Consider the following 22,247-nt stretch of genomic DNA (forward strand, 5'->3'; position numbering starts at 1 on the left):
GCGATAAACAGGAAGGTTAAGACGGCTAGCACAGTGTACGGTAAGTCCTTTAAAAGAGGGGGGAGGGGAGCCGGGAGATGAGAAGGGAGGAGATGGGGGGGGGGGAGGGGAGAAGTAAAGTGGAGACACTTAAGAAGCCAGACAAGTTTTAATAAGCCAGAGATACACAGCTGTGAAGTTCGGTGGGCATTTAACATTACCGCTCGGTTATCCTTGGTTTTGAAAACTCGTGCTTATTTTTTTTTCCCCCAATGAGCCAATGAAAATGACAGGTCAGCAAAGGCGATTAACTGAAACTACCTAAAACTACCTATAACTACATGGCGACCCCACTGCCACTGCACCTACGACTACAGGATTATCGATTTTCTCCATGGCGATTTTCTTCATGCATTCTCCAATTTTTGGTTGCAGAAAAATTTTCACATGTTGAAAAATTTGCGGCGACCATACTGAAGCCTCGACTAGTTCCCAGAATGCGGGAACTCCTCGTGACCATGAAAGAGACTCACCAGAGACCACCAGTGAACGTGGCGAGCATGTGGCGAGCGCAGAGTCTCCTTCACTAGCCTAAAAAGTCACGTAAGTGGGACAGGCCCTTTAGTGTGATGTTCGGTGGACTGTGTGGAGTGAGAGGACCAGTTGCTCCTCCCGTGCAGCAGGTGGCGCTGCACAGGACAAAAGGGAGATGTTATGTACATAGTTATCTCCAACGATTATAGAGGAGCTCCTCTTTAATCGTTGGTTATCTCTGTCTGTACACAGTGTGAGCGTGCAGTCACATTGTGTGGTTGCAGGCAGTTTCAGTTGTCTTGCTGCCACGATTGAGTTAATGTAATAAAGACTTCTGCTGTACCTTGAAGACTCGCATTTTATCCAGACATCGAACAAGATCACTAAAGTTAGGTTTGACTAGTGTGCGCTAGTATCTTAATCAAAGATACTTGGTAACATTATTTTGTATAGACACAAAGTTTATTTCAGTTTAGTTTATTGTCACGTGTACCGAGGTACAGTGAAAAACATTCGCTGTGTGCTGACCAGCCAGCGGAGAGACAATACATGATTACAATCGAGTCGGTGTACAAATACATAAGAGAATAATGTTTAGTGCAAGTTAAGTCAGTAAATTCCAATCAAGGATAGTCCGAGGGTCAACAATGAGGTAGATTGTAGTTCAGCACTGCTCTGTACTTGTGGTTGGACCTAAATAACAGCTGGGAACAAACTGTCCCTGAATCTGGAGGTGTTTGTTTCCACACTTCTGTATATTTTGTCTAATGGGAGAGGGGAGAAGAGAGAGTGGCCAGGGTGCGATCCGTCCTTGATTATGCTGCTGGCCTTGCTGAGGCAACGTGAGGTGCAAATGGAGTCAATGGAAGGGAGTTTGGTTTGTGTGATGGGCTGGGCTGGGCGCACAATTCGCTGCAATTTCTTGTGCTCTTGGATGGAGCTGTTCCCAGACCAAGCTGTGATACATCTGTTGTGCTTGATGGATAGTAACTCACTGTTGCACCGTGTCAGTAAGTGTGGGTTTATTCAAGTCAAAATGCCTGCCTCCCTGATTCTGTGGAAAACATACATTTGGGGCAGAGCCCTCTAGTGGCGACTGCAAGGACCGTCTTACAGAGACACAACATATTTTCTCCTTCTTGTAAATGAAGGCGATCATTTATCCAGTTATCAAATCAAATATGTCCTTATGAAATCAGTCCAAAGTCTTGTCAAATGTCATGTCCTCTATTAATAAATGGTTAATTAACAAAGTCCTGTCAAATTTCATGTCCTCTATTAATGAAAGTTCAAAAAATAACTGCTCAGTGAATATAATGTTTTATGGCTGCACAGCTGAACATCTTGCAGACACCGAGGTCTCCTCTTCTATTGCTGAGAGTGTTGAGAGGGGTTTGGCTGCTCTGCTGTATGATAATTAGAATTAGAATTTCCTTTATTGTCATTCAGACCTTACTGTCTGAACAAAATTTCTGATCGCGATCGCTCTCTTGACAGGATATCGGGAAAGGAAAAGCGTCCGGTTCGTCTTCTTCCTGTCCCTGTCTGCTTGCGATAAGACGCCTCGCATCTGGTGTCATCTTGGAGGAGGTACGCGTTCTTGCCGAGTCTCCGTTTGATCTGTATCGGCTTTGAGAGTGCGCTTGCGAGCGTATGCCGATCTTGAACCGCGGCGCTCATACTCTGCGTTTGGCATCGCAGTACGTTTTCCCTTTCCCTTTCGCTTGTCTGTGTGCTATTGTTTGCGCCCTCGCTTTTGTGTCAGGATTTGGGCGCGATGGTGGTTCAAGAGCATTCAGTTTTGTTCGCCCTATCATCAGCTCTGCTGCCGTTTTCCCAGTCAGCGTGTGCAGTGTGGATCTGTAGGATCGGAGGAGGATATAGATTGACTGGTCGAATGTTTTCCCCTCCGACATGCTCGCTTTTACACTTTCTGATAAAATGCTTTCTACAGTACATCTGTAGAAGTTGGTGAAGGTGTTGGGACATGCCTAAGCCTTCTTAGAAAGTAGAGGCGTTGCTGTGCTTTCTTGGTCATTGCTTCAATACTGGTGGTCCAGGAAAAGTTGTTGTGATATTTACTCCTAGGAATTAGAAGTGAGACTAATGGATTTGTGGATACCTTCATCTTCTTTATCGTCTTTGTCCAATCTCATTTATGTAAGATGCCAGTTTTGCAAAGTTTGTCCATTGTCTCTCAGCAGTTGACGATGACCATATCTATCTCTGACCATCTATTTGTTTTGAAGCATTCAGGTTGAATTAAATGAATAAATAAATTTATTGGCCAAGAATTCACATACAAGGAGTTTGCCTTGATGCTCCGCTCGCAAATAACAACACGACATACAGTAACAATTAAGAATGACACATGAAACATTAAACATTAATAATAAAACATTATAGTTTAAACATGTGAATGAAATAAAATACCAGAGCACAAGGAGGCTATGCAATGACTTACATCACAACAGCATCAATCAATAATCCAAGTGAAATCAATAGCCTCAGGCCCGAGCTCTTTGCTGCATTTCCCATTCTACAATTATTAGGATCTTGGAGCTATTACCTTGGAGCTATTATCTGCTATAAATTATCCAGTGCATCATTGGAGCTGCAATTATTTTTTAGATTGTACACCAACTTAGTAATCAAAAGACTGATCTAATGCTGATGAATTTCATTGTGTGATCAAAACACTATGATCCCCATGGGTATAAATGAACCTTGAAAGTTAATAAACAGCAGTCTTCTCCGTTGATCAGAGATGTAATGCAATGGGAGAGGAAAGGATTACCAAAGTGGAAATTGACTGGGTTTATATTTGCTTATAATCTTCTATACTCAAGGAAACTTGCTGTGATTTTCTAGATTCAGCATCAACTTTGCAAGGTAATTCTGTTGAAACAAGTCTGTTCTTTATTTGTTCCTAATGAGAAAAAAACATGATCACATTTTGTCAGGAGGAATCTCTTTGCATAATTGAAGCCTTCATTTGAGCTAATGTGGACACAAAGTGCTGGAGTAACCCAGTGAGACAGGCAGCATCCCTGGATAGAAGGAATGGTCTGAAGAAAGGTCTTGACCTGAAACATCACCCATTCCTTCTATCCAGAGATGCTCCTGTCCCACTGAGTTACTCTAGTAATTTGTGTCTAAGTTCAGTGTAAACCAGCATCTGTAGTTCCCTTCTACATCTTAATTTGAGTTACCTTAAACCTGAAGCAACGTCATAGAAGCCACAGCCGTTGAATATGCCCACCCAGTTGGTGCTTCTGATTGATGACCTTTCAATAACTTTCTGTCAACCTTGGGACCAATGTTAATACACATCTTAAGATGCCTCCTGCACCTACATTCAATAGCTTCTACATAAGAATGCTGAATATCTTATCAAGAGGTAGCCAACCAGAGGGAACTGCAGTTGGCAGGTGAAAAACAGCAAAATTGAGTTTCAATAGATAGACACAAAAAGCTGGACTAACTCAGCGGGTCAGACAGCATCTCTGGAAATGCTGTAGGTCTGAAGAAGGGTCTCGACCCAAAATGCCACCTATTCCTTTTCTCCAGAGATGCTGCCTGATCCACTCAGTTTCTCCAGCTTTTTGTGTCTATCTTGAGTTTCAATCGAAGTGTGTTTGGACCTTCATATGCACCCTATTTGAGTAATGTGAACAGTTAGAATAATTTAGAACCTCTCAGCCAAACACTTTTGCCGAGAGCTACGATCAACACATGACAGATATATTTGTAACGGCTATAGCTTGGACCCAATAGCAGCACAGAATCAGGCAGGTATAATTGGTCATGAACTTTATTACGATACTGTAACACAGAGTAGTAACACAGGAATGGGTACACCGTACTCACACAGAGGCTCAGGATTGAGCGAAGGTTCCGAAGAGGGGCAGGCAGGAAACGTAGTCGGGGTAGCGGAAGGTCCGGTAACCAGGAGATCCAACACACGATGCAAACATACCAGCGGGGGACAGACGAAAGGAGAATCGAAGCCAGGCAAGAAGTCGAGGAGCCGTTGCAGGGATACACCAAACAGCCCAGGAGAGAGGCAGACAGAAACCAGGAGGTACAGGACGAAGGCCGTGGTCGGGGACAAAAGGCTGAGGTGATATCCGGGAAGACGACAGGACGGAATGGTCAGGGGCAGGCAGGTTCAAATCCGTGTAGGCAGTCGGGAAATCGCTGGAGAGTCTTGCATGAATGCTGAGAACAATCTGGCACTGTGTGAACGGTGAGGAGAGTCTATATACCGGGTTAATTGGTGATCAGAGGCAACTGAGTGCAACAGGTGAGGAGAGTTGGGCTGATGAGAGGGGAGTGGCAGGCGAGGAGAAGGAGCAGACTGTGACAATATTGCTTATTCGATATTGAATCAATGATGGTTTAACTCCCCACATAATCCCTAGCAAGCGTTGACGTGTGGTAGCTACAGAAAGCAACATTGTATTTATTGAGATCATGGTTGATCTTCGACCACTTCCTTGTCTCCATAAATCCCAAAGGGCCTGTTCCCGGTGCTGTGTAACTCAATGGTGCCTAGGAATAAACTGGGTGATAACCAAGAATAGTTTGGTGACCACTGGAGAGACTGTTGACGGCACGGAAAGACGGCACCCGGGACAGGCTGGGTTAGCACCCCAGTCTGTGTCTTTCGTGAGAAAGACACCCAACAAAGTTACGGAAAAGCCTAATGAAACGCTCGGAGAAGGAGAAAGAGATGCAGGGCACAGGCCTTGAACCTGGTGAGACGCAGGAGGAGCCCGGCCAGGACTCACCCCGCAGAGCCCAGTCCCTCCACGCACTAGAGTCTCCCAACCCCTGCAGAGTAGTTATTAAGACGGCTGATCCGTGGGCAGTTGCTGTTGAGACGCGTCGGGGCCTGATCAACCCCGGCTGGGTCGCCTGGGTGAGGGTGTCTGATGCTGTGAGACCCGAAACACCCGATAACCCCAGGTCACATCACTGAGGATGCATCCCAGCGCATCTAGAAGGTGTATATTTTTCACAATGGCACGTTGCTGTCCTGGGAGAGTTTCTTTACTAGAAGGACTTCCTTTGTTGAAGAAGGTGGATCGCCACTCTTTTCTCAAGCATATACTGATGGGTAATAAATATTGGCCTTGCCAGTGCCACTCAGATCTTGATACTGATTTAGAAACCAAACATATACAGGTAACATCCACCAAATCTATGCAGAATGGCCAGTCCTACAACATCAGTGTTAAAGAGGGAACTGCAGATGCTGGAGAATCGAAGGTTACACGATGTGTAACCTACAACATCAGTGTTTGCTTGCTAATGATATTACCATGTGAAACTTCAAAGCTCTCTCTTAACTTTGCATGGAAGAATGTGTGCCCAGCACTTGGAGATCCTTTGCTGGCTGCTACAAAGGGTGCAAAGAGTGATAGAGTCATGCAGCGTGGAAACAGGCCCTTCGGCCCAACTTGCCCATGCCGAACAACAAGCTCCATCTACACTAATCCCACCTGCCTGTGTTTGGCCCTTATCCTTCTAAACCTGTCCTACCACCCTTTGTGTAAAAACGTTGCCTCTCAGGTGCTTATTAAAGCTTCCCACCATCACCTTAACCTATGTCCTCTGGTTCTCGATTAATCTAGTCCTGATAGCAGATTCTGTGCATATTCCTCTCATGATCTTGTACACCTCTATACAATCACCACTCATCCACCTACGCTCCAATGAATACGTCTTCAGTCTGAAGAAAGGTCTTGACCCGAAACGTCACCCATTCCTTCTAGTCAGAGATTCTGCCTGGCCCGCTGAGTTACTCCAGCATTTTGTGCCTATTCTCAGCCTGCTCAAACTCATCCTATAGTTCAGGCCTCGAGTCCTGACAATGTCCCGGTAAATCTTCTCGGTACCCTCTCCAGCTTGACATCATCTTCCTTATAACAGGGCGACCAAAACTGAACATATTACTCTAAATGTGGCCTCACCAATATCTTGTACAACTCTACTCGACCTCCCAACTTCTATACTCAATACTCTAACTGGTAAAGACCAATGTGCCAAAAGCCCTCTTGACCACTCTTTCCTCCCCCCCGATATCAACCGAAGAAGGTCTCGACCCAAAATGTCGCCTATTCCTTCTCTCCATAGATGCTACCTCACCCGCTGAGTTTCTCCAGCATTTTCGTCTACCTTCGATTGTTCCAGCATCTGCAGTTCTTTCTTCAAGATAACAATTTCTTGACCACCCTATTTGCTTTTGACGCCACTTGCAAGGAACTATGCACCTGTGCTCATAGATCCCTCTGCTCTACAACATTCCCCAGAGCCCTGTCTTTGACTATGTAGTAGGTCCTGCCCTGGTTTGACTTCCCAAAATGCAGCACCTCACACTTCTCTGTATTAAACTCAATTGACTATTCTTCAGCCCACCTGCCCAACCGATCAAGATCCTGCTGCAATTTTTGATGACCATCTTTGCTATCTACAATACCACCCACTTTTGTGTCATCTTCAAACTTACTAATCATCCTTGTACATTCTCATCCAAATCATTGATATAGATGACAAACATTGGGCCCAGCACTGATCCCTGAGGCACACCACTAGTCACAGGCCTCCAGTCCAAAAAAACTTCCACAATCACCCTCTGCTTTCTTCCATGAAGCCAATTTTCAGTCAGTCAGTCCATCAGCTAGTTCTCCTGGGATCTCATGCAATCTTCCAGACACTGCCTGCCATGCAGTATCTTGTCAAATCTTGACCAGAGCCACAATTTCTCTTGTCATGCAAGCTTCCTTATGCTCACCTCCTTAGTTATTCACTCTAACTGGAACATGTAGGTGCTAGACTCTTGTCAACACACTTTTAAAAAAACATCCCACTTTCCAGAAGCTCCTTTTCCTTCAAACATCCCGCTCCAATCAATTGAGTAGTTCCTGTCTAATACCTTCAAGTTTGGCCTTGGCCCAATTTAGAATTTTAACTCGTGGACCTGCCCTGTCTCTATCCATAACTATCTTAAACCTAATAGAACAGTGGTCACTGGTCCCAAAAGGCTCATCCATGAACACTTCATCCACTTGCCCTTTCTGATTTCTGAGACTAGATCAGGCTTTGCCCTCTCCCATGTAGGGCCCTCTACATACTCTGCCTGAGAAAAATGGCCTGAACACATTTCACAAATGCTGCCCCGTCTAAACCTTTTGCAATATGACAGTCCCAGTCAATATTGGGGTAGTTAAAGTCACCTCCAACAACCTTATTAGTCCTGCAGCTGCCTCCGCACTGTATCTCTAAGTCTAGCTCTCAGTCTGGAGAAGGGTCTCGACCCAAAATATCACCCATTCCTTATATCCAGAGACGCTGCCTGCCCCGCTGAGTTACTCCAGCATTTTGTGTCTATCTTCACCATGAAACTAAATATTTACTAACTGAGAACTGGCACTGCAGAAGATTGCCCAATGACAATATAGCTCAGGACTCCAATCCACAATCCACTGACAACAGCAAGCCCACTTTTAGAATGCAACGATTGAATCACAAGCACTGTCATCTCTTAGGTCAGGGGTCGGCAACCTACGGCCCGTAAACTGAAATCCATCGGCCCACAGGCGGATTATTTTCCCCGTAATCATCTGGCCCACCGAGCTCTGGCTGTACCGTACCCTCCGCAAAGCCACCGGCGTGGCCGCGCACCTGTGAACACATGATTTGATGCCTGCCATCAGGTGTACGCATGATGGATATGGCCACACATGCGTCCTGGCCCCTATGTAGAACAAGGTTGCACACCCCTGTCTTAGGTGATACTCCACAATTCTAGTATTAGTTTAGTTTAGTTCAGAGACCCAGCACGGCAACAGTCCCTTCAGACCACCGAGTCCATGCCGAGCAGCGATTTCCCGCACATGAATTGGATAATGGGAAAGGAAAAATGTTCAATCAGTCTTCTTCCTGCAATCTGCCTACTTGCAATTAGACGCCTCGCGTTCCATCTGGTGTCACCTTGGAGGAGGTACGCGTTCTCGCCAAATCTCCGTTTAATCTGTATCGGATTGGAGAGTGCGCTTGCGAGCTTATGCTGTCTGTTTGGGCGGTTGATTCGTACCCAGTCACCGACTTTGAACCGCGGCGCTCGTACTCTGCGTTTAGCATCACAGTACGCTTCCCCTTTTGCTTGTCTGTGTGCTATCATTTCCGCCCTCGCTTTTGTGTCTGGATTTGTGTGCGATGATGGTTGAAGAGCATTCCGTTTTGTGAACACCGTTGAACCGTGGGACGACACAGCTATTGTATTGTTGGCAGAGGGTACTTGTCCGGAATGCTGGCTTTGTTGACCGATTTGGGATCGATGTACAGCCTGAGTTCACCGTTCTTGCGTTGCGCGATGACCAGATTCGATATCCAAGGGGATGAATCAATGCGCTCAATGATACCATCCTTTTCGAGTCATTTCAGTTCCGTTGAGACTACCGCGCGAACAGAAAATGGTAGACGCCGTAGGCGTTGTGAAACCGGCTGGACTGATTTGTCTACACGAGGTGCGTGGCAGTACCCTTTAACTATCCCAAAACCCGAGAAAAGAGAGGGATATTCATGCCCATAGTCCACGTCGCTGATCACATTGATGTTCATGCTGGTTGAGTCCTGAAGCTTGAACCCTAGTTGATCAAACAAATTGACTCCCATCAGACTCTTTCCTTCTGCGACGTAGAATGTGAAGCTATCGAGCTTGACTCCTTTGTAGCAGACAGAAACGGTCACTAGCCCTCTCGTGGGTATGGTTGAACCATCATAAGCGTGAAGAGTGTCCCTCGGGGGAGCAAGTGGGTAATCCGAAAAGTACCTTTTGTAGAGGTCGACGCTCAAAATTGAAACCTTCACCCCCACATCTATAAGAAGCGATACCCAGGTCCCAGCGATCTCGACCATGCAGTCTTTGTTGACCGAACATCCTGATCAGCCCTGTCCTTTATGGAGTATACGTTGTGTCCACCCGGAGATTCATCGTCTACGTGGCGGACAGATGACGCCTTCTCCTTCTCCTTCGATGACTGGCATACTTTCTCGAAGTAATTCAGCTTTGAACACGCGTTGCATCGTTTACCGTACACTGGACATTCCCCGGTAGCGTGTGTCTGGCCACAATTCGGACACCACTTGTTTGAGCGACTGTGTTTTGATTGCCTCTGAATGCCCTGCACTGGTGCTGTGTCCATCTGATGAGATGCAGGACTAAATGCTCTCTCAGAGCATGCCATCTGCTGTTGTTTGAGCACCTCAGCGTTATAGAAACATAGAAACATAGAAACATAGAAATTAGGTGCAGGAGTAGGCCACAAGGGCCACATCTAACTCCCTCTTAAATATAGCTTACCTGGAGGCTTATCCACTTTTATATTTTTCAAAAGTGTCAGTACTTCTTTTTATTTGAATCTCACAGTATCCATAGCTACTCTACTTGTTTCCCTTACCTCACATAATTCAATATCATTCTCCTTGGTGAATACCGAAGAAAATAAATTGTTCAATATCTCCCCCATCTCTTTTGGCTCTGCAGATAGCTGTCCACTCCGTCTCTCTAATGGACCGATTTTATCCCTCGTTATCCTTTTGCTATTAATATAGCTGTAGAAACCCTTTGGATTATGGAAAGTTATGCATCGCACTTTCAATTTGCACAGCTAACGCTTGTGCCTTTTCAAGTGTGATAGCATCATCCTCCATGAGAAGGCGCTCTCTATTCCACGGGACAGAAGTCTTTTCGATCAGCTGGTCTCTCACCAGCTCATCAGTCAGTGCTCCAAAATTGCACTTTGCAGCCAGTTCTATCAATGCAGAAGCAAATTGCTTCACTGGTTCGCCATGTCCCTGTCACCGTTGGCAAAACCGGTATCTTTCTATCAGAATATTTAAATAAAAATATTTGCCCAGTGCATTAACAGCAGTACTGTACTCACTCATTGCAGCACTGTCGAGCTGCGCGAAGATTCGCTGTCCCTCCGTTCCGAGGCAATGCAGCAGAAACGCTTGGCAGCGAATGTCCGAAATGGCCGCGCCGTCCAGGCCACTGGCGATCAGGTAAGTTTTCAAACTTTCATACCAGTGTATGCATGGTACAGGAGGCTCTCCTGGCGTTTCCAAGAATGGAGATGGGGCAGCGAGGGTTAAGCCATCCCATCCTCGTCGCCAGATGTTGTATTCGAGGGCTAAATAACACAAACTACACTTGGTGTCCAGAACCCGAAGTGTATTTATTACAAGCCAAACGTGGCTGCTGCTAAAAACCCTGCAGCTCTCCCAGGGACCCTCCCTGAGGAAACACGCATGTCGAGGCAGAGCCCTCTAGTGGTGACTCCAGGACACAACACCGTGCTGTGTGCTTTTTCCGGTCCAACTTGCCAATGTTGATCAAGTTGCCCCATCTACACTAGTCCCACATTTGGCCCATATCCATCTAAGCATTTCCTATCCATGTATCTATCTAAACGTCTTCTAATTGTACAACTCCTTCTGTCATGGGGTAGACTGACTCACCTTCCCCCTCCCACCACCCCCCCTTCCCCCCCCCCCCAATCTTTGCACATCCCAATCCTGGACTTTCCACTCTTCACTTTAATTTCATGTTTCATGTATCTGGTGTTTTGTGACTGTTGGCAGATCAATTTCCCTCCTGGGATAAATAAAGTTCTATTGTTTTGTAAATGTTGTTATAGTACCTGCCTAAACTACCTCCGCTGCACAGGCAGCTTGTTACATACAATGTGAGAGAGTTGTCCCTCTGGCTCCCATTAAGTCTTCCCCCTCTCTCCTAAAAACTGGTTCTTGATTCCTCTACTCTGGCAATGGACTCTGCACATCAAAGCTATCTTTTAGCTTTGTGATCTTGTGATACTATCGGACCAGTGATATATTTCATATAGTATTGATATAGTTGTGCAATGTGGAAAGGAACCAGCAGGTGGCAATATTCCCATGTTCTTGGCCTTATCTGTGAGAGAGGTGTGGGTTTGAATTTGTGCTGTCAGAGTAATTCAGGCCAGTAACTGCAAAGCATTTTGTGGATGGTACACATGGCAGCCAATTTGTGCCAGTGATAAAGGGAATGAATAGTTAGGCTGGCAGTGGATGTTAATCAAATATAGATACAAAATGCTGGAGTAACTCGGCAGGACAGGCAGCATCCTTGGAGAGAAGGAATGGGCGATGTTTCAGGTCGAGACCCTTCTTCAGACTGAGAGTCAGGGGAGAGGTAGACTAGAGATATGGAAGGATAAGGTGTGAAAACGACAGATCAAAGGAGATGATGTTCAAGGAAATGTAGAATTGTTAGCTGAGGGGAAACATAGAAATATAGAAAATAGGAGCAGGAGTAGGTCATTCGACTCTTTGAGCCAACTACGCCATTCAATATGACCATGGCTGATCATCCAAAACCAGCCCTGTTCCTGCTTTTTCCCAATATACCATGATTCCCTTTGCCCTAAGAGCTAAATCAAACTCTCCCTTGAAAAGGTGACAACGAGGCACACAATCAGTTAAATGAATCAGGAGGACAGTAAAACACTCACCCATTCCTTCTCTCCAGAGATGCTGCCTGTCCCGCTGAGTTACTCCAGCTTTTGGTGTCTGTCTTCAGTGTAAACCAGCATCTGCAGTTCCTTCTTACACCAACTCGCCAATGCCCATTTTAGGTTTCGTTGGGCACACTTAGTCCAGACCTCATCGCAGACTAGCTCCAAACATTCACCATATTGATGCTGAATTTGAGAGGGGAGATGAGAGACCCTGGTCTAAGATCAAGGCACCATTGGACTGTGGCATCAAGGACCCTTGATAAAACTTCCTCCAGTGACTGGAGTCATACATTGCACAAAGGAAGGTAGTTGTGGTTACCAAAGGTCACTCATGCCGGCCACAGGACACCGCTGTGCGAACTTGTCGGGGTGGTGTCCCAAGCCCAAACATCTTCAGCTACTTCGTCTGTGACTTTCCTTCCATCATTTGATCGGCAGCAGGGATATTTGCTGATGACTGCATATTTTTTACAGCAAATGAAACAGCCCACGTTTGCATACTTTGAAAACCATCAGCAATTAAAGAATGGGTTGATAAGTAGCAAGCAACACATTAGAACAGCACAGGAACAAACTCTTCATCCCACAATGTCTGTGCTGAAGATATCTGACCCGCTGAGTTATCGGCCTGTCCCACTTAGGTGACTTTTTAGGCGACCAGTAATGTTAAATGTCCGCTAGCTTCACAACCATGTATCTCTGGCTTCTTAAAAGTAGTCTCCACTCCTTCTCCTCTCCCCTCTGCCCCACCTCTTTTAAAGGACTTACCGTGCACATTGCTTTAGCCGTCTTTTTACAGCTCCAACCTTCCTGTTCATCGCGGTGTGTGTCTGTTTCACCTTGGCTTTGCACTGTGTGATTTTTTTTAGTCAGTGCACATCCCCGCTTGCCCTGTCCCCCACCTGAATAACGGGCTGGTGAAGGAAGCGATGTGTTTGTGTGTGTTCCACTCTGACAGTCGCCGTTCCAGTTGCCGGTTTTTCAGTCGCCGGCAGTCCGCTGAAAAAATTGCTTAAGTGGGACAGGCCCATTACTCCAACCCTTTATGTCCATCTTTGGTGAGTTGGTGCTGCTCTGGTGATGATTGAGAGTAAACTGATTGAGAGGTAATTAGCCAGATTGGAGTGGTCCTAGTTTTTTGTGAACAGATTATACCTGGGCAATATACCACATTGTTAGTTACATGCCAACTTTGTACATGTATGGGAACAGTTTGTCTGAATGTACAGTTGTTTCTGGAGCGCACTTCTGCTGTTCCATAACTGGGATCATGTTATAGTCTTTTACTGTATACAATGCTCACATACAGTTCCTGATATATTTTAATTCCTTACCAGTGCAATTCATAGGACTGATGTGCACAGCAGATCACATGGCATTTTACAATACAAATTTACCTTCCTAAATAATGTGATGGACTTCTGTTCTGTGCATTACTTCCACTGCATGAGTTTCACCAAGTTGTCTTAGCACACAAACGCTGGACAATTTTGAAGGTGGGATTTAGTCTGAACAATATCACCTCTTTTAAAAACCACAACAGACAGCATAGTATTGTCAGGTTGATGCTTTGCTGCATTGGTTGGAAATGTTAAATATCAAGTCTATTAAAATTCTGAAAATGGCTCCATCCTTACATAGAAAAATGGTTACATAGACTCCATGGGGCTTTGTTCTGCTTCACTGACAATGAAAATCTATTGCCCTTTGAAAGTGAGAGCAGGGAAACAGGGAATTCTTTTGAGACTGAACGGATTATGCTGTGGAAGAGTAAAGGTGAGGCTGGGGCACACAGGAAACCAGGTTGTGATCTGAATGTATAACATGAAGAGAGACACAAAATGCTGGAGTAACTCAGTGGGACAGGCAGCATCTCTGGAGAGAATGAATGGGTGCATTTCGGGTCGAGACCCTTCTTCAGACTGATGTCAGGGGAGAGGGAGATACATAAATAAGGAAGAGTAAGATGTGAAAACAGGCAAATGGAATGGAGATCAAGGAAAATGTAGAATAGATCATCGTTAGCAGGGAGAAGTTAACAACAAAGTAAGACTGGTTGGAGAACTGGGAAGGGGGAAGGATGGAGAGAGAATAAAAGCTTGAATTTATCAGGAACAATCATGAAGTTCAAGACATTTGTGAGCATAAAAATGTAGCCTAGAAATTGCATTCTTTTTTTTTTTCCTTTTAATTTTATTAGAAGTAAGTACAGTCATATGGCATCAAAGTGCCTAATATATATTTTCATAATACATTTTATGTACAACTTCTTTTTTTTTTGTTACATTGAAAAAAGATTAGAATAAGAAAAAGAAGTTAGATAGTAAAGGATAGAAAGATGTGAAATATATAGTGTGTGAAGAAAGAAAACAAGTAAATTAAGAAAGTTGAGAGAGAAAATAGAGAAAATAAAATAAAATAAAAAAGAAAAGGAGATGATTATTTATAATCTTGACCAACCCTCGTCCAGTCCTGAAACAGTTATTTTTTACAATTGTGTTGCACCATATGATTCCAAAAAAACGACGAATAGAGACCAACTTGTCATGAATTGGTCTGATTTATCCATTAGGAGGAATCGCATTTCCTCAAGATGAGCGGTGTCCAACATACTTGCAATCCACATTTTAAGCGTTGGTATTGATTACCCTTCCAAAATTTAAGTATTAATGTTTTTGCTATTATTAAACCATAGTTAAGGAATAGATTTTGAGATGTGTTCAATTTATTCCCATCTTCCATTACGCCAAATATAATCATTTCAGTATTAGGTTCCATTCTTGTCTTGAATAATTTTGTAAATATTTCAAAAATATCATTCCAAAATCTATAAAGTTTTATGCAGGAAACCCTTAGTTTGTTATAGCTGCCTTTTAGGCTAGACATTTATCACAAGTGGCGGATATAATTGGATAAAATTTGTTCAATCTTGTTTTTGAATAATATAATCTATGTACAATTTTAAATTGAATTAGATTATGTCTTACATTAATTGAACATTTATCAATATATATCAAGTATTTTTCCCATTTAACCTTCGTAATTTTTATAATATGTTCCCGTTCCCACTCTTCTCTAAGTACCTCTGTCGGTGGTAGGTCTATATTTAGAATACTATTATATAAATATGATATTAATTTTTGTGAGTCAGCTTCAATATTCATTGCTTCTTCCAATAAGTCAGGAGTTACTTTTTGATATCCTTGTATATATTTTTTCATGAAATCGCAAATCTGAAGATATTTAAAATATTGGTTGTTTTTCAATTTATATTTTAATTGTAATTGTTGGAATGATAGTAGGTTTCCCATTTCGTACATATCCCCGATCCTTCTAATTCCAAGACTTTCCCATTGGTTATATGTCTTATCAATAAGAGATGTTATTCGCAATTGGCATTAACAGTGATATATTTCTTAATTTTAAAGATAATTTTATTTGTTTCCAAATTCTAATTGTACCATATATAATTGGGTTCTTCTTATATATTGTGTTATTCAGTTTTTTTGGGGAGAAGAGGATCGTTCCTATAATACAAGGATGGTGTTCCTCCTTCTCCATTTTTATCCATTCTGTCTGTTGTGTAGAACTATCCAACCAATAAATCATATTCTTAATATGCACTGCCCAGTAATAATACATAAAATTCAGAAGTGAAAGTCCCCCAACCTCTTTTGGTTTACATAAGTGTTTTTTTGTGATTCCATGTGATCTATAGTCCCAAATATAATTAGTAATATTAGAGTCTAATTTTTTTTTTAAATATTTTGGTATATAGACTGAAGTAGGTATAGTAATTGTGGTAGGAAGATCATTTTTATTGCATTTATTCTACCTAATAATGATAAGGGAAGTGTTTTCCAAAAATTTAGTCAGCGTATTAAGTTTATTTAATAAAGGTATGAAATTAGCGTTGAATAATGCTTTATATTTTCTAGTAATCTGAATACCCAAATATTTAAATTTTTCTGTTGCGATTTTAAAGGGGAACTTCAGTAAGTGTGTAGGTTCTTGAGGTTTTAATATCATGATTTCACTTTTATTCCAGTTTATTCTATATCCAGAAAAAGACCCAAATTCCTCTATTAAGTTTAATAAATTTGGTATGCTCGTTTGTGACTTTGTAATATATAGAAATTGCATTCTTTAATCTGAAAATCACACATACATATAATTCATCCCAGATTAGTTAGCACCACTGATCATGTCCAGTTTAAGTCATGCCCATCAGAAAACTGATTAGAGCACCTGCTCCATCTGTGTTTATAGCCTTTTTTCCTTTACTCATTGCAATTTAAGCCTTGCTGATTGTGCCACATCTCGCAGTATTCTGGAGTCACTCACATCACTGGGCCCCATCTGAGCAGTGCATTATATGGATTGTGGTCACACTCGCTGACTATAGCTGGTGAATCGAGGACCATCGATTGGAGTCCTTGATTTAATATTACCAACGATGTAGACTTGCTTGCTACATCGGTGTTTCCAAAACAGTCATTATTTTTTAATAGAATGACCAATCCATCTCTACATAACTAAAACTCTAATCTAGTTATCTTCCGGTTTGGCAGTCATTCTATTTGCGCAAAAACGGTATGTGATAGCGCTATGATTTTTCTCCAGCTTACTCACCGTTCTCCTATGCTGCGATTGAACCAAGTTTTCGTTCCGATCGGTGGAAGCTGGTAAGAGTTATTGAGGTTAAAAAACGCACGTGCGCAGATCGATTGCCTCTCCTGCCACTCACACCACTGGACCCCATCTGAGCAGTGCATCATATAGATTGTGGTCACATTCACTGACAGTAGCCGGTGAATCAAGGACCAGTGACCAGCGATGCAACCAGCGACCACCCCTGCCCCCCACAACCCCCCTCCGCCCACACACCCCTCTCCCCTACAACCCCCCCCCTCCGCCGCCCACACACCTTTCCCCCCACAACCCCCCTCCGCCCACACACCCCTCCCCCCACAATCCCCTCCCCCACAATCCCCTCCCCCACCCCACAACCCCCCCCTCCACAACTCCAACAAGATTTCATAGGAATCTGAGGGGTAACATATTCACACAAAGTGGGTTGGTGGGTGTATGGAACAAGCTGCCAGAAGTAGTTGAGGCTGGGACTATCCCAATGTTTAAGAAGCAGTTTGACGGGTACATGGATAGGACAAGTTTGGAGGGATGTGGGCCAAAATGCAGGCAAGTGGGGCTTGTGTAGCTGGGACATATTGGCCAGTGTGGGGAAGTTGGGATGAAGGGCCTGTTACCACATATCCCCCACCATCACCCCACCACAACAATAACTGTCTTTTCCCGCATCTTCATGCTGTACTTTGTGCAACCCCTTTGTGCAGGGGAGACAGGTCCTTAAAAGACTGTCAATCTTCCCAGTGTACAATGATGTGGTAAATATGATCGAACTCTGCACTTATTCTCAGGAGACATGCAAGTCTCATTTCATTACATCTTTCACAGTATAAACCACCCAACCATTCTTGTAAACGCCTCTACTTCCTTAGAAATCTTGGAAAGTTCAGCATGTGTCCCACAACTCTCACCACCTTCTACATATTTTATCGTGGTGCATAGCAGCTTGGTTTGGGAACAGCTCCATTCATGACCGCAAGAAATTGCAGCGAATTATGGGCGTAGCCCAGGACATCACACAAAACCTACCACCCTTCCATTAAGTCCATCTACACCTCACGCTGCCTCAGCAAGACCAGCAGCATAACCAAGTAACAGCCACACCTTGACCATTCCCTCTTCTCCACTCTCCCATTGGGAAAAAGGTACAGAAGTGTGAAAACGCACAGCTCCAGATTCAGGGACAGTTTCTATTTAGCATTTATCAGGCAACTGAATCATCCTACTACAACCTGAGAGCAATCCTGAACTACTGTCTACCTCATTGGTGACTCTTGTAGTAGCTTTGATTGGACTTTGCTGGCTTTATCTTGCACGAAATGTTATTCCCTTACCATGTACAGTATCTGTACACTGTGAACAGCTGAATTGTAATCATGTATTGTCTTTCCGCTGACTCGTTAGCACGCAACAAAAGCTTTTCACTGTACCTCGATACAGGTGACAATAAACCAAACTGGACTGAAACGTGGGTTTGGCCAATTTCACAAGTTTCTCCTTTCTCGTTGGTTGATAGTTGGGAAGTTAGAGTCTCCCCCTATCAGCCACGACATCCTCTCTTATCAAACATTACCCTAATAGACAATGATTTCCATAACTTATCGTGCGACACCTACCTTTGCCTTTCAGGTGAAAACTAATTTTTGGGTTCCATTTGGATTTTCAGTTCAAATTTATAGCACTCAATATTTTAAAAGCCGATCTGTCTCTTAAAAGAGGCCAGACATACTGGGGCAATGTAAAAATACCAATAATCAACAGGGTGCTTGTGTTTGGCTGCTGTGTCTGGTTAGGGCAATGACTGAAACACTGTTCTTCCCTTTCTGCAGTGAATGGAAATTGTTCAGAAGATTGCCTCAGTTTTATTAAAGAAAAAAACGTAGAAGTGACATGTAGTCTTACTAATGCTTTAAACTGTCCAAAGTTTAAAGAGTCTGTCCAAAGCAAGCGCTGTCTGCGGAGGGCGCTCAGCATCGCCAAGGACTGCTCTCACCCCAACCATGGACTGTTTACACTCCTACCAACCGGGAGGCGCAACAGGTCTCTCCGTTGCCGAACCAGCAGGTCGAGGAACAGCTTCTTTCCGGCGGCTGTCACTCTACTCAACAACGTACCTCGGTGACTGCCAGTCACCACCCACCCCCCCCCCGGACACTTATTATTATTATTTTATTTATTTATTTATTTTTAATTTAAATCGTTTGCTTTGTCGCTCTTCAAGGGAGATGCTAAATGCATTTCGTTGTCTCTGTACTGTACACTGACAATGACAATTAAAATTGAATCTGAATCTGAACTGCAACCCGCAAAATACTACACATGTGACAGTGATATAGATGGCAGCATGGCTGCAAGGTTAAAATATGTCATGAGGCTTAAGCTTTTGTGAATCTGCTTATTTGGGAGAAAGGAATTGATGCAGCATTTTCCAGGGAAAGGAGGCGATAGGTTCTGATTTACTAAAGGGACATTCGTCGCAGCCAGCAAGGTTATAGACACAAGAATGACATTTCCAACTTACGTCAAGAGATGCAGGGAAAATCAAGATATAACTCACAAACTTGAATGACATTCACCTCTCTTCACATTCAGTCTTAACACTTTACAACATTTTAAAAAGATGCTGGAAACTTTCAGCATTTTCATATTTTATATCAGATTCCCAGCAATGATAGTTTATTTTCTTTATCTTAATTACTGGAAAATATCAATGAATTAATCGACTCATTTGATCATGAGATACATCATCTTTGTTCCATTCTTGTTTTCTGCTATTCTTCTGCACGTCTTTATTAATTTATTTCCACTTAATTAAACCACTTTCTTTTATCAATGAAACTAGGGCTTCATTCATATCTTCTTCCCTTTCCCTGATCCTGTGCCAATCATGGTATCACAATAGTTTCAGTTTAGTTTCTCGTCACGTGTACCGAGGTAGAGTGAAAAGCTTTTGTCCCGTGCTAACCACTCAGCGGAAAGACAATACATGATTACAATCGAGCCATTTACAGTGTAGAGAGAGATGTAAGAGTGTGGGGCGATTGTAATATGTGATTGTAGATCTGCTTCTGTGGCCAGCACGCAAACAGTCGCCTGGGTTGGACGTCATCTTGGAAGCCGAGTGCTTTATGTCACATATGCAACTGCAAAGTGAACATCTTTTTGCACATATTATACGTGCACAACACATATATTTCAAAGTCCGAAGTCCAGTCGGCCCGTACGCTCGTTGTATTAGAGCAGTTCCTGTGAACCGTCCTCCCTCTCCACTGCTCGCCCGGCCATATCTGTGTCCCAGGGTTGCCTCCTGCAGCCGACCTTTAAGGTGCTGGAGGCAATAGTCTTGTTCACCCTCCATGTCCTGGCTCTTTAAAATGGCAATGCCTGTTCTACCAAACTGTCAGAGCAAAATGGAAAGGCCAGGCATAGTTGGTGTTTGAAGTAACAGGCGATTTATGTCATGTCAAGTGAGACTCTGGTTTGTTTTTATATTCTCAGGTGACACGATTACTCAGAAACTTGATTAACAGTAAATTGAGGTCTTAACTACAGAATGGAATTCAGAAAGACTTAATTAGGTGACAAACAGAATGAGATGATTATCCACAAGTCTAAATTCATTACCAGTAGATCCAAATTTCTGTAACAATGATGGGTGCTCGTCTAATCACTGAAATTCCTGTTCGGCTTTGTCTGTGGTTCCTGGTCACCACATTAGCCCAATCAACATCCCTATTTACAGATTATTAAAGGCCTGTCCCACTTGGCCGTCATTTGCGCGTCAAGCAGATGACACGCAAAGATTTTGTACATCACAAAATCCTGGGACGCCGCGCGTGGCTGCGCGTCACTGCCTATGTCATCATGCACCATGCGCGCGTAATGCGCACCGTGCGCGTATCACGTGTGTATCACGACGCATGCGACGTGCGTCGTGACGCGTAAATGATGTCGCGTAAAATTACGCGCAACTGACGGCCAAGTGGGACAGGCCCTTTGGTCCTCCCTAACGTTCACCATACAACAGACCCAGCTCCAGTCCCTTGGCCTAGAATGACCTAAAGATTATATCCCTAACAGTACCCTTGTTTGGACTCCCAAACAATCATTTGATTTGATTTGATTTGATTTGATTCAATTTAATTGTCATTTGGACCCCTTGAGGTCCAAACGAAATGCCGTTTCTGCAGCCATACATTACAAACAAATAGACCCAAGACACAACATAATTTACATAAACATCCATCACATCGCTGTGATGGAAGGCCAAAAAAACTTATCTCTCCACTGCACTCTCCCCCCCCCCCCCCCCCCCCGATGTCAGAGTCAAAGCAAAGCCCCCGGCTGGCGATGGCGATTGTCCCGCGGCCATTAAAGCCACGCCGGGTGGTGCGAGGTCGCACACCGGGTCTTGGTGTTAGAGCCCCCGGCGTGCGCTCGCAGAGTCCCGCGGCCATTCCAAGCTGCGCGTGGCGGTGATGTCAGGCCCCGCTCCAGGAGCTCTTCGACCCCGCAACTCGGGCAGGAGAAGTCGCCGTTGCGAGAGTCCTGAAAAGCGGTCTCCCCCCAGGGACCCGCGGGCTCCCGGTGCCGCCGTCCGCCAGACCCGCAGTTGAAACCTCCGAATCTCCGGAGGTCGGGCCGCAGCAGCAGCAGAGCTCCACCACCGCTCCACCCGCTCTGGACTCGGCCAGCTCCGCGACGGTGACGGTGAGTCGTCTTCTCCTGTTGGAGGCCGCTCTTCGTTGCAGCCCCGGGAGGCCGCGGGACAACGGAGACCCGACAAGAAAAGGTCGGGTCTCCCGTGCAGGGAGAGATTTAAAAGTTACCCCCTCCCTCCCACCCCCCCACACACACACCCCAACCAAAAATAACAAAAACTACATAGAAACATAGACAAAAAATTACATTACACACACAAAGGTAATAACCTTCAATGAAACAATCAGCTGTACAACAACGATCAAATGAGACATAATTCGGATCCAGGCATAGATTTGTACATTCAAACCCCAATTCCAAATCCTCTCCCACAAGGAGGGGTTCTCCAGATCAACTTCAGCCCCATTCCCATGATCTGTTATCCTTCTCGACAGTGCATCCCATTGCTTGATGACTTCCTTATCCCAATGATCTTTTCCCAATCAGGAGTAAAGTGTGGAATGGGTGGTAGTTCTGTAGTTACAGCCCTGCACAATTCCTTCGTCTGTGTCACTGCCATAAACAGTCAGCTCCAGCTCCAGTGTCCCATCTACAGCAGGCTGAGGCAAGCTCTGCCCCACAATCATTGATTCGGTTGAGATGTCACTGATTGCCACATTATAACCAGTCAGCATGCATTGCAACTGTCCCTTGTAATATAGTCTTGCTGATGTTGCTGATCTTACAGAAGTTGTCCAGCAAAGTATACTTCATGACGGTTTTGTTATCTACAGGCAAAATGAACAAGTAACAGTTATCATACGTGGTGAAGCCACATGCAGTCATACAATATCCTCGGGACATGCCCAAAGCCTC

The sequence above is a fragment of the Leucoraja erinacea genome, chromosome 13, assembly GCF_028641065.1.
Source record: "Leucoraja erinacea ecotype New England chromosome 13, Leri_hhj_1, whole genome shotgun sequence".
NCBI classification, from domain to species: Eukaryota; Metazoa; Chordata; class Chondrichthyes; order Rajiformes; family Rajidae; genus Leucoraja; species Leucoraja erinaceus.